Below are 12239 nucleotides of genomic sequence, written 5' to 3' on the forward strand. Positions count from 1 at the left end.
TGTTTAAATTCTGACGGGTAGATCGTGATTCAGTGGTCCGGATCGATCCTGGAGTGATTGTTGGTTTGAGTAAAACCACCCTCCAACCCGCAACCGCTAGATCAATCATCCACGGTGCGGATCGCATCCTTTGGGCTCTTGACTGTTGGGAGGATAGGACACAATCCAACGGTCCTTATCCACTAGCCGTTAAACCACGATCCGACGACTCGGATAGCACCCGTTGCCACACTAGTTGTTAGAGCATACTGGGCGACCGTTCGTGTAATAACCGGTAAAATATATATATATATATATATATATATATATATATATATATATATATATACAAATAAATAAAAAAATGGCCTCATAGGTGGGTAATCATCGGCCATTACTCATTTTTCCCCGAGTTAATCGGGCATGAGGACATCTGGCATAATGGGGCGTACGCGATTCGAACCCAACGCTGAGCGAGGATTGAACGGCTTCCTACCACTAAACCACCATCCCAGATGTCAACTAAAAATGATTAGATACTTACACATATTAAAAATTACCAATAGTCACTATTCATAATTACTATTCACAATAGTCACTATGCAAGATTACTATGCAGAAATACTACGTAAGATTACTATGCAAGTTCACTATTGAAATAAACTATTCAAAATTACTATTCACAGTAGGACCCACCGAGTACTATTCACAAGCGGGTCCCACCAACAGTGGGTCCCACATCAGCGGGCCCCACAACAAGCAGGACCCACAATTAGCGGGACCCAACGCCAGCGGGACCCATCACTAGTGGGAACCACTACCAGAAGGACACACCGCAACCACTTTCATTAACTCATTGGTTAAGCGGGTCACTCCACAACCACTATCATTAATGAGTAGTTGCGCTTCACCGACGAAAATAATAATTAAATAATATTAATCATCCTGTTACTATTCAAGCAGCCTTTACTATTCATTTATTTATACCTTTACTATTCCTATATTTTTAAAAGCATTTAAGAGAAGCATTTAAGAGGGTAGTTGTGAATTTAATAATATAGTATCTATAAATAGCGGCTCTCATTTTGTTATTTCGACAAACCCTAGTAGAGCTAAAAATTCAGAGAGAGAGAGAGAGGGAAAAAGAGAGAGAAGAGAAGGAAAAGGAAATCGACTTCATCACTACCAAGGTAAGTCTTTCATATAGATAGTTAAAGTATTTATTATGGGTAATATGGTTGGTTCTACCACCTATGTAAATATTAGGATAAAGCATGCATAAGAGGCGATAACTCGCTATAGATTATGCAAGTTTTATCATCTTATTTGAACGGTGAAATGCTAGCATAGTAACCGTAATGTAAACTTTAATCAAAGAAAGGCGAACTGCTGAGCATAGTAGCCCATCTTATTTGAACGGTGAAATGCTAGCATAGTAATCGTAAAGTAAACTTTAATCAAAGAAAGGCGAACTGCTGAGCATAGTAGCCTATCTTATTTGAACGGTGAAATGCTAGCATAGTAACATTAAATTAAACTTTAATCAAGGAAAGGCGAACTGCTGAGCATAGTAGCCAAGAAATAAACTAAACCAAAGAATGGTGAACTGCTGAGCATAGTAACCTGTGGGGTCCACATGAATAGTAACATGTGGGGTCCACATGAATAGTAACATATGGGGTCCACATGAATAGTAACATGTGGGGTCCATGTGAATAGTGCATGCTGGGCCCCATGATTTTAAAAATTTAATAGAAAGAACACTGAACACAGGGAACATTATTTTGGACATAGATGGACATTACCTGGACAGAAAGGACACTGCGTTAAAACATGAATTTGATAAAATTAGAATATATTTACAGGTTATCCACTCCAAGGTGTAAGCTCAAACAAACCTGTGATCAGAAAGCTAAATGTAAGGGTTTTCGTCCATTGATTTTCTTTTGATATATGTAAGGGTTTTCTTCCTTTGATTCTCTTTTACTATACTGGATGAAAGTATTTTCTATTCTTTGATTCTCTTTATACGCAATTGCCATAAGAGTTTCTATCATTCTGAGATACACAACTGATGAGAATCCAAGGGGGATCATTTCTTTCAGATCCCATTCATTTCAGATAAATGACTTTACTGATAAAGCTATAATTCTATTTATATCATCGAAACTTATTTCTGTGAGATATGTTTATGTTTAGGGTTTATCTTGTGATACCCTAATTCTGAATATGGACTGAGTTATGATATGATGACGGGTGGACGCGTTATAGTCCTCCATGTGCACGTGGGTAAAGACGACTCTAGAGAGTGTAAATCTAGAGGATTATGAGCCGAGGTATGGCTATGAATGGGCCGAGATATGGCTATGAATGAAAGCATCTATGCTTAATGAAGTCTATATATATAATTCTTTATATCAAATTCTGTAAGTTTTCTCTATACGTTTGGAAAGTATGTTGTGCTTATTCTTTCTTTCAATGTTTATAATGTGAGATGTCCTATCTGCAAAATATCATGTTCTTATGAGCTTGACAATTCTACATCACTTGTTGTTTATACCCTACTGGGCTATTTGAGCTCACCCATTTTTCCTTGTTTTATTGTTCCAACCCCCAGGTGAAGTATAGATGAAAGATGAGGAATGCTAGAGTTGAATCCAGAACTGTTCTAAATGACAAATATGTTTTAAATATGTATCAACTATGTCTTGAATTAAGATGTAATAAGTTAGACCTAATTTCTGTAAACCCTCTAAACGTAGTTGTTGTATTTGAGATCTTGGGAATAATGAAAGTTTTTGAGAAAGATGATGTAATATTCTTCTACGCACCGAGTTGGTATTTCCAAAAAAATACGGGGCGTTACATTTGGTATCAAAGCGAAGTTTAGTCGGTTTTGGAAATTAGGATTCAAAAAGATAGGATTAGAATTTACCCTATCTTAAGTTAGAATATGTTAACTATACCGCTAGTAGTTGGTTAATATAGAACTTATGTGCTATTTATAACTTCTGTGATACTTCTATAAATGCTTTTAAATATGAGTTATAATTTAGATTACTAACGTGATACTATGATATGAAGATGGCAGAGAATCAGGAACAGATTATTGCAATCGAGGCTGAGACAAGGAGGGGACGTGGCAGGCCACGCAGAGAAAGGCAAGCAAGAAACGAACAACCTACAGCCAACGCTAGAAACAACAACGCAGGAAATGATGCCATTGCCACTGCATTGGCACAGCTAGCCCAAGCAATGACAGCAAACATGAACCAACAACGAGCCCCATCTGCTCCACTTCAAAACGAAGGAGCTATACTGGAACAGTTTATAAGGCAACATCCTGCTGCCTTCTCGGGAACTACAGATCCCTTAGAAGCTGAAAGATGGATTCACTCCATCGAAAAGATCTTTTCGGTGATTGACTGCACCAGCCAACAACGTGTAAGATTGGCGACGTATAGATTGGACGGTGATGCGGATCAGTGGTGGAATTTAGTCTGAAATACAAAAACCGAAGAAGAAATGAACGCAATGTGTTGGAATGAATTCAAAAGAATCTTCCTCGAAAAATACTTCCCACAACCACTAAAAGCTCAGCTAGTGAGAGAATTTATTTCATTAAAGCAAGAAGAGGGAGAGACAGTCTCCCAATATGAAGCAAAATTCACAAGACTGGCTCGATATGCAACCCACCTAGTGACTGACGTTCAAAGTAAGGTGGACAAATTCCAATACGGATTAAAGCCTAGTGTCAGGCGGGCATTAGCAGCTTTAGATTTTCAAAGCTACGAAGCCGTGGTGAGATGTGCTTTGAAAGTGGAAATTGAACATTTGGACTTTCAGCAGTCCAAAAACAAGTTGACCGGCGTAAAGAGAACGAATGAAAGCCAACCAGGAGGATCTGGAACAAAGAGACCTAATGTCAAGGAAGCAGGAGACCAGCAACATTGCTCAAAATGTGGAAAGAGACATGGAGGTGTCTGTTACGCGGGGACACGAAAATGCTTCCAATGCGGAATGGAAGGACATGTGGCAAAGGACTGCAAGACGGTCTCAAAACGGGAACAAAATCCAACTTTGACTCGGAACAGTCAGCCAACCCTCAAGCAGACTCTGAATGCTCACCTAGACATCAAGTGTTTCAATTGTAACGAAATGGGACATTATTCAAATCAATGCACCAAGCCTAGAGCAGTAGGAGGAGATCGACAACAACAACAACAGCCAAGGGGACAGGCCCGTACTTTTGCTATCACAACTGCTGAAGTGGAGGCAACGAATGATGTGGTGACAGGTACTTTGTCTGTAAGTTCGAAGAATGCACATATATTATTTGATTCTGGCTCTACGCATTCTTTCGTTTCACCAAAGTTTGCCAAGCATTTGAGCATACCACTTCAGAAGTTAGATCTTGAACTTTCTGTTAAAACGCCCGGTGGAAATTCTCTAGTTACATCAGGAGTTTATCGAGCATGCTCTGTTGATATTTATGGTAGAAACTTATCGGTAGATCTTATCTCCTTACCTATTTTAGAATTCGATGTTATATTAGGAATGGATTTGTTGACTTTAAACCATGCTAACATAGACTGTTACAGGAAAGAAGTCAGGTTTACTATTCCTGATCAACCCCAACTTGTATATAAAAGCCTTGACAGAAACAAAACTCCAGCACTAATATCATCGTTGCAGGCAAGACGATTATTAAAACAGGGCTGTGAAGGATATCTCGCTCAAGTTCAAGTTGTGGACACGAGTAAAAAGAAGATGAAATTGGAGGACGTGCCTATTGTGCAAAAGTACGTGGATGTATTCCCTGACAATCTACCAGGAGCCCCACCGAATAGAGAACTGGAATTCTCTATCGAGCTAGTACCGGGAGCAAATCCAATATCCAAAAGACCGTATCGAATGGCGCCAATAGAATTGGAGGAACTAAAGAAGCAACTGCAAGAACTATTAGATAAAGGATTCATCCGGCCCAGTGTATCACCCTGGGGAGCTCCCGTCCTGTTCGTAAAGAAGAAGGATGGATCAATGAGGTTGTGCATTGATTATCGAGAACTGAACAATGTCACAATAAAGAACAAGTACCCGTTGCCCAGAATCGACGACTTGTTCGACCAACTTCAAGGTGCCCTGTAGTTCTCCAAGATCGATCTCAGATCTGGTTACCACCAACTGAAAGTAAAGAAGGAAGACGTTCCAAAGACGGCGTTCCGCACGCGATACGGACATTATGAGTTCATTGTCATGCCATTCGGACTAACGAATGCCCCAACCGTATTCATGGATCTAATGAACAGAGTATTTCACGACTATCTTGACAACTTTGTCGTGGTGTTTATCGACGATATTCTTGTCTATTCTAAGAGTCGCGAAGAACATGAGGAACATCTGAAGATTATTTTACAAACACTTCGACAGAAGAAGCTGTATGCCAAATTCAGTAAATGTGAATTCTGGTTGCAGCAAGTGGCGTTCTTGGGTCATACAGCCATCCGAGAAGGAATTTCTGTGGATCCAGCGAAGACTAAAGCCGTTGAAGAATGGCAAAGACCCACGACAGCAACAGAAATTCGGAGTTTCTTGGGACTTGCCGGCTATTATAGAAGGTTAGTGGAAAACTTCGCTCGATTAGCAAGTCCATTAACGAAATTAACTCGGAAATGCGTGAAGTTTATCTGGACCAAAGAGTGCGAGGAAAGCTTCCAAACGTTAAAGAAGAGACTCGTCAGCGCACCTGTGCTAGCATTACAAACACCAACCGGAGGATTTGTGATCTACAGTGACGCATCAAAAGAAGGGCTCGGCTGCGTATTAATGCAAAATGATAAAGTTATAGCTTATGCATCACGCCAACTAAAATACCACGAGCAAAACTACCCCACGCATGATATGGAATTGGCGGCAGTAATCTTTGCACTGAAGATCTGGCGACATTATCTCTACGGGGAAAAGTGTGAAATTTATACTGATCACAAGAGTCTCAAATACATATTTTCCCAAAAGGAGCTGAATATGAGACAAAGAAGGTGGCTAGAGTTACTAAAAGATTATGACTGCACCATTCATTATCATCCTGGAAAGGCAAATGTGGTGGCAGATGCATTGAGTAGAAAAACTTCCGGAACCTTGGCAAGAATGCTAACCACTCAAAAGCATTTACTCCAAGATCTGAGAAAACTAGATATGGAAATAGTAGAACCGCGAACCAAGGGCTACATAGCACAGATGGTTGCTCAACCATCACTATTGGAGAAAATCAAGGCCACTCAAGTCGACGATCCTGAATTACAAGGAAAGATCGAAGCAGTTCGGAAAGGCAAACTTTCCGAATTCAATGTTGATAAAGATGACATCTTAAGATTCAACACAAGACTGTGTGTGCCCTCCGATCCAAAATTAAGAAGGAAGTTGCTAACTGAGGCACATAGTTCGGCATTCTCCATACACCCAGGGAGTACGAAGATGTATCGAGATCTTCGGACCCATTATTGGTGGAATAATATGAAGAGAGAGATTGCTGAGTTCGTGTCTACATGCTTGGTATGCCAACAAGTTAAAGCAGAACGACAGCTACCAAAGGGAGCCTTACAACCACTAGAGGTGCCTATATGGAAGTGGGATATGATAGCAATGGATTTCGTTACGGGGGAAATGACGCAATATGGGTCATCATTGATCGACTGACGAAGGTAGCTCATTTTATCCCAATACGAGAAATTTTTTCCTTAGATCAATTGGCGAAGCTCTACATTAAAGAAGTAGTCCGTTTACACGGCATACCAGCATCCATTGTGTCTGATCGTGACCCGCGCTTCACATCTAATTTTTGGAGGAGTATACAAAAGCATTGGGGGACAAAGTTGAACTTCAGCACTGCCTTTCATCCTCAAACAGATGGTCAATCCGAACGGACAATTCAGACACTGGAGGATATGCTTAGAGCTTGCATAATAGACTTCCAAGGTAATTGGGACCAACACTTACCATTGGTTGAATTTTCTTATAATAATAGTTATCACTCTAGTATAGAGAGTGCACCCTATGAAGCTCTCTATGGTAAGAGGTGTAGAACACCGACGTGTTGGGATGAGGTCGGAGAAAGAAAACTTCTAGGCCCAGAGTTAGTACAAGAAACTACTGACAAAGTACGTATGATCCAACAACATATGAGGACGGCTCAAAGCAGACAGAAGAGCTACGCCGATCATCGACGTCGAGACCTGGAGTTTACAGTGGGTGACCGTGTATTCTTAAAAGTATCACCTTGGAAGGGTGTGATAAGGTTCGGAAAGAAAGGGAAGCTCAGTCCCAGATATATTGGACCATACAAAATACTTGAACGAATTGGACCGATAGCATACCGTGTAGCTTTGCCACCAGCCTTGTCACATGTTCACAATGTGTTTCACGTCTCACTTTTAAGGAAATACTTGGCAGACCCATCACATGTACTGCAAACAGAACCAATGCAGTTGGAACAAGATTTGTCTTATGAAGAGCAACCAGTACAAATCCTTGATCGAAAGGAACAAATTCTTCGGACAAAAAGAATATCACTGGTGAAGATTCTGTGGAGGAGCCAAGCCACCGAGGAAGCAACATGGGAACCGGAGGAGGAGATGAAACAAAAGTATCCTCATCTATTTACTTCTTAAGGTATGTAAAATTTCGAGGACGAAATTTTTTAAGGGGGGTAGAATGTAATAACCGGTAAAATATATATATATATATACAAATAAATAAAAAAATGGTCTCATAGGTGGGTAATCATCGGCCATTACTCATTTTTCCCCGAGTTAATCGGGCATGAGGACATCTGGCATAATGGGGCGTACGCGATTCGAACCCAACGCTGAGCGAGGATTGAACGACTTCCTACCACTAAACCACCATCCCAGATGTCAACTAAAAATGATTAGATACTTACACATATTAAAAATTACCAATAGTCACTATTCATAATTACTATTCACAATAGTCACTATGCAAGATTACTATGCAGAAATACTACGTAAGATTACTATGCAAGTTCACTTTTGAGATAAACTATTCAAAATTACTATTCACAGTAGGACCCACCGAGTACTATTCACAAGCGGGTCCCACCAACAGTGGGTCCCACATCAGCGGGCCCCACACAAGCGGGTCCCACATCAGCAGGCCCCACACAAGCGGGTCCCACATCAGCGGGCCCCACAACAAGCAGGACCCATAATTAGCGGGACCCAACGCCAGCGGGACCCATCACTAGTGGGAACCACTACCAGAAGGACACACCGCAACCACTTTCATTAACTCATTGGTTAAGCGGGTCACTCCACAACCACTATCATTAATGAGTAGTTGCGCTTCACCGACGAAAATAATAATTAAATAATATTAATCATCCTGTTACTATTCAAGCAGCCTTTACTATTCATTTATTTATACCTTTACTATTCCTATATTTTTAAAAGCATTTAAGAGAAGCATTTAAGAGGGTAGTTGTGAATTTAATAATATAGTATCTATAAATAGCGGCTCTCATTTTGTTATTTCGACAAACCCTAGTAGAGCTAAAAATTCAGAGAGAGAGAGAGAGGGAAAAAGAGAGAGAAGAGAAGGAAAAGGAAATCGACTTCATCACTACCAAGGTAAGTCTTTCATATAGATAGTTAAAGTATTTATTATGGGTAATATGGTTGGTTCTACCACCTATGTAAATATTAGGATAAAGCATGCATAAGAGGCGATAACTCGCTATAGATTATGCAAGTTTTATCATCTTATTTGAACGGTGAAATGCTAGCATAGTAACCGTAATGTAAACTTTAATCAAAGAAAGGCGAACTGCTGAGCATAGTAGCCCATCTTATTTGAACGGTGAAATGCTAGCATAGTAATCGTAAAGTAAACTTTAATCAAAGAAAGGCGAACTGCTGAGCATAGTAGTCTATCTTATTTGAACGGTGAAATGCTAGCATAGTAACATTAAATTAAACTTTAATCAAGGAAAGGCGAACTGCTGAGCATAGTAGCCAAGAAATAAACTAAACCAAAGAATGGTGAACTGCTGAGCATAGTAACCTGTGGGGTCCACATGAATAGTAACATGTGGGGTCCACATGAATAGTAACATATGGGGTCCACATGAATAGTAACATGTGGGGTCCATGTGAATAGTGCATGCTGGGCCCCATGATTTTAAAAATTTAATAGAAAGAACACTGAACACAGGGAACATTATTTTGGACATAGATGGACATTACCTGGACAGAAAGGACACTGCGTTAAAACATGAATTTGATAAAATTAGAATATATTTACAGGTTATCCACTCCAAGGTGTAAGCTCAAACAAACCTGTGATCAGAAAGCTAAATGTAAGGGTTTTCGTCCATTGATTTTCTTTTGATATATGTAAGGGTTTTCTTCCTTTGATTCTCTTTTACTATACTGGATGAAAGTATTTTCTATTCTTTGATTCTCTTTATACGCAATTGCCATAAGAGTTTCTATCATTCTGAGATACACAACTGATGAGAATCCAAGGGGGATCCTTTCTTTCAGATCCCATTCATTTCAGATAAATGACTTTACTGATAAAGCTATAATTCTATTTATATCATCGAAACTTATTTCTGTGAGATATGTTTATGTTTAGGGTTTATCTTGTGATACCCTAATTCTGAATATGGACTGAGTTATGATATGATGACGGGTGGACGCGTTATAGTCCTCCATGTGCACGTGGGTAAAGACGACTCTAGAGAGTGTAAATCTAGAGGATTATGAGCCGAGGTATGGCTATGAATGGGCCGAGATATGGCTATGAATGAAAGCATCTATGCTTAATGAAGTCTATATATATAATTCTTTATATCAAGTTCTGTAAGTTTTCTCTATACGTTTGGAAAGTATGCTGTGCTTATTCTTTCTTTCCAGGTTTATAATGTGAGATGTCCTATCTGCAAAATATCATGTTCTTATGAGCTTGACAATTCTACATCACTTGTTGTTTATACCCTACTGGGCTATTTGAGCTCACCCCTTTTTCCTTGTTTTATTGTTCCAACCCCCAGGTGAAGTATAGATGAAAGATGAGGATGCTAGAGTTGAATCCAGAACTGTTCTAAAGGACAAATATGTTTTAAATATGTATCAACTATGTCTTGAATTAAAATGTAATAAGTTAGACCTAATTTCTGTAAACCCTCTAAACGTAGTTGTTGTATTTGAGATCTTGGGAATAATGAAAGTTTTTGAGAAAGATGATGTAATATTCTTCTACGCACCGAGTTGGTATTTCCAAAAAAATACGGGGCGTTACAGTTCGGCCTGAACTCAAGGCCCAACCTGACCGAACTATTCGGTCCATCCACTTAACCGATCGACCTAGATCTAGATCCAACGGTCCATATCTAAGCTGGAGAAATTTAATTGCTCCAATTGTGCGTCGTGCGAAGTGCAAAGTGCGTTTTAAAAAGCGCCACTAGTGCCCTATAGCCCATGCCGCGTGTGCACGTGTGCGAACGGTGTGTTGCACCATCCTTCGGTGCACCCCATGGCTAACCCTTTTTGTATCAAACAAGTAGTAGAGATGTGTAATGCTATATAAAGTCATGTCTTTCTTTTTCAACATCCGATGTGGGACTATCTTTCCCACAACACTTTTACATACCTTGCAAAAGTAACTTTTTCAGAAGAAAAGTTTTTCTTTTTCCAAAACACTCTTAGAAAATATTTTCCAAAATACCATTTTTGACTAAAAACCCAAGATTTTGAAAATCCAAAATCTCTAACAAAATGCTTCTGGTTGATCTTCATGATCAATAGTTATAGTGGAATTGTAATCTTGTGGCATATGGGAAAATAGTCGAGCGCGTTTTGTTGCATCATTTGAGGATGTTAATGGTGGTGACACATCTTCAATTGGTTCCATTCATTCCTTGAAAATAGAAAGTTCTCCTTCCAATTTATCTAAAGCATCAATGTTAGAAGTGTTGAAAGGAAATGACTTCTCGTAGAACACAACAGGATGAGAAATATAGACTCGCCCTGTAGATAGGGGTGTCAATGGATCCTTTTGTATTGTGATTGGGTACGATTCCATTGTGGACCATTTTGTTTGTTTTGTTGTGAATAACAATAAGATGGATTCCTTGTCCATGTTGAGAGTAGCCTTTTCCTTTTGAAGATAAGTTAGTTTCTCCCCTTTTAAATTTTTTATTTCCATTACCAGATCGTTGTCCGTGGTGAAAGATCATATTTGGGCCCCAATCCATTCAATAAAGAAAACACCTTTGTTCGATTAGGGACAAGTTTCCCAATTTCAATTAGCATAGTCACATATCAATTTGAAATCGGGTAAGTAATAAAAAAGAGACAACGTACCCTTCTTAAAAAAATGGAAGTTTAAAGAGGAGTTCAAACTAGCATGCCTTAGAATCTTGAGCAAAAGATGCAGCCAAAGCTTTCCAAACATCAGCAGCAATAACTAAACCAACAACAAGGCCAAGGATTTCTTCAGATGAAGTCCCTGTGATCCATGCCTTTACAAGTCGATCCGTGCGAACCCATGACATGAAATTTGGGTTCTGAATCTTTCCATCACCGTTGGATTATTATATCTCACGGTTTGGCATTGATATTTGTCTATTTATAAAGGCTTCAGGTTCTTGATTTTCAATTAATGATAAAATTTGTGTTTCCCACAAAAGATAATTTGATTGAGTTAACTTCAATGAAGCAAAGTTAGCCACATTGATATGAGTAGGGTAAGGATATTTTGATAGTTGTTGGGAAGAAGGCAATGCCATTGCAGTATCTGATGTATCTTCTCTGATACCATAAAAGAGAAACGTATGCAAAGATACACCTTTTTTCTTTCCGAATAGTTATCTATTTTTACTATTGTATCCCACATCAGAAAGAGAGGAAAAGTTACTGTGCTATATATATATATATATATATATATATATATATATATAGAGAGAGAGAGAGAGAGAGAGAGAGAGAGAGAGATAGAGAGAGAGAGAGAGAGAGGAAAGTGTTGGTGAGCTTAAGCTCACTAAACTTATGGTGAGCTAGCTTGCCCAATCACATGGGTCCCACATTTTGGGGAGTGATCCAAACCATTCATTTGCAAGGTCTTATCATAGATAGGGGGTGTACCAAAAATCAGCTCCATAGGATCATCCTAACCCCTCCATTTGAGGAGGACAAAAATGGGGCAGATTTGTGTCTGTCCATTTTTGTCCTCCACAAATG

Source organism: Tasmannia lanceolata, unplaced genomic scaffold (assembly GCF_043159265.1).
Source record: "Tasmannia lanceolata isolate RefF3 unplaced genomic scaffold, GAP_Taslan_0.1 ptg000037l, whole genome shotgun sequence".
NCBI classification, from domain to species: Eukaryota; Viridiplantae; Streptophyta; class Magnoliopsida; order Canellales; family Winteraceae; genus Tasmannia; species Tasmannia lanceolata.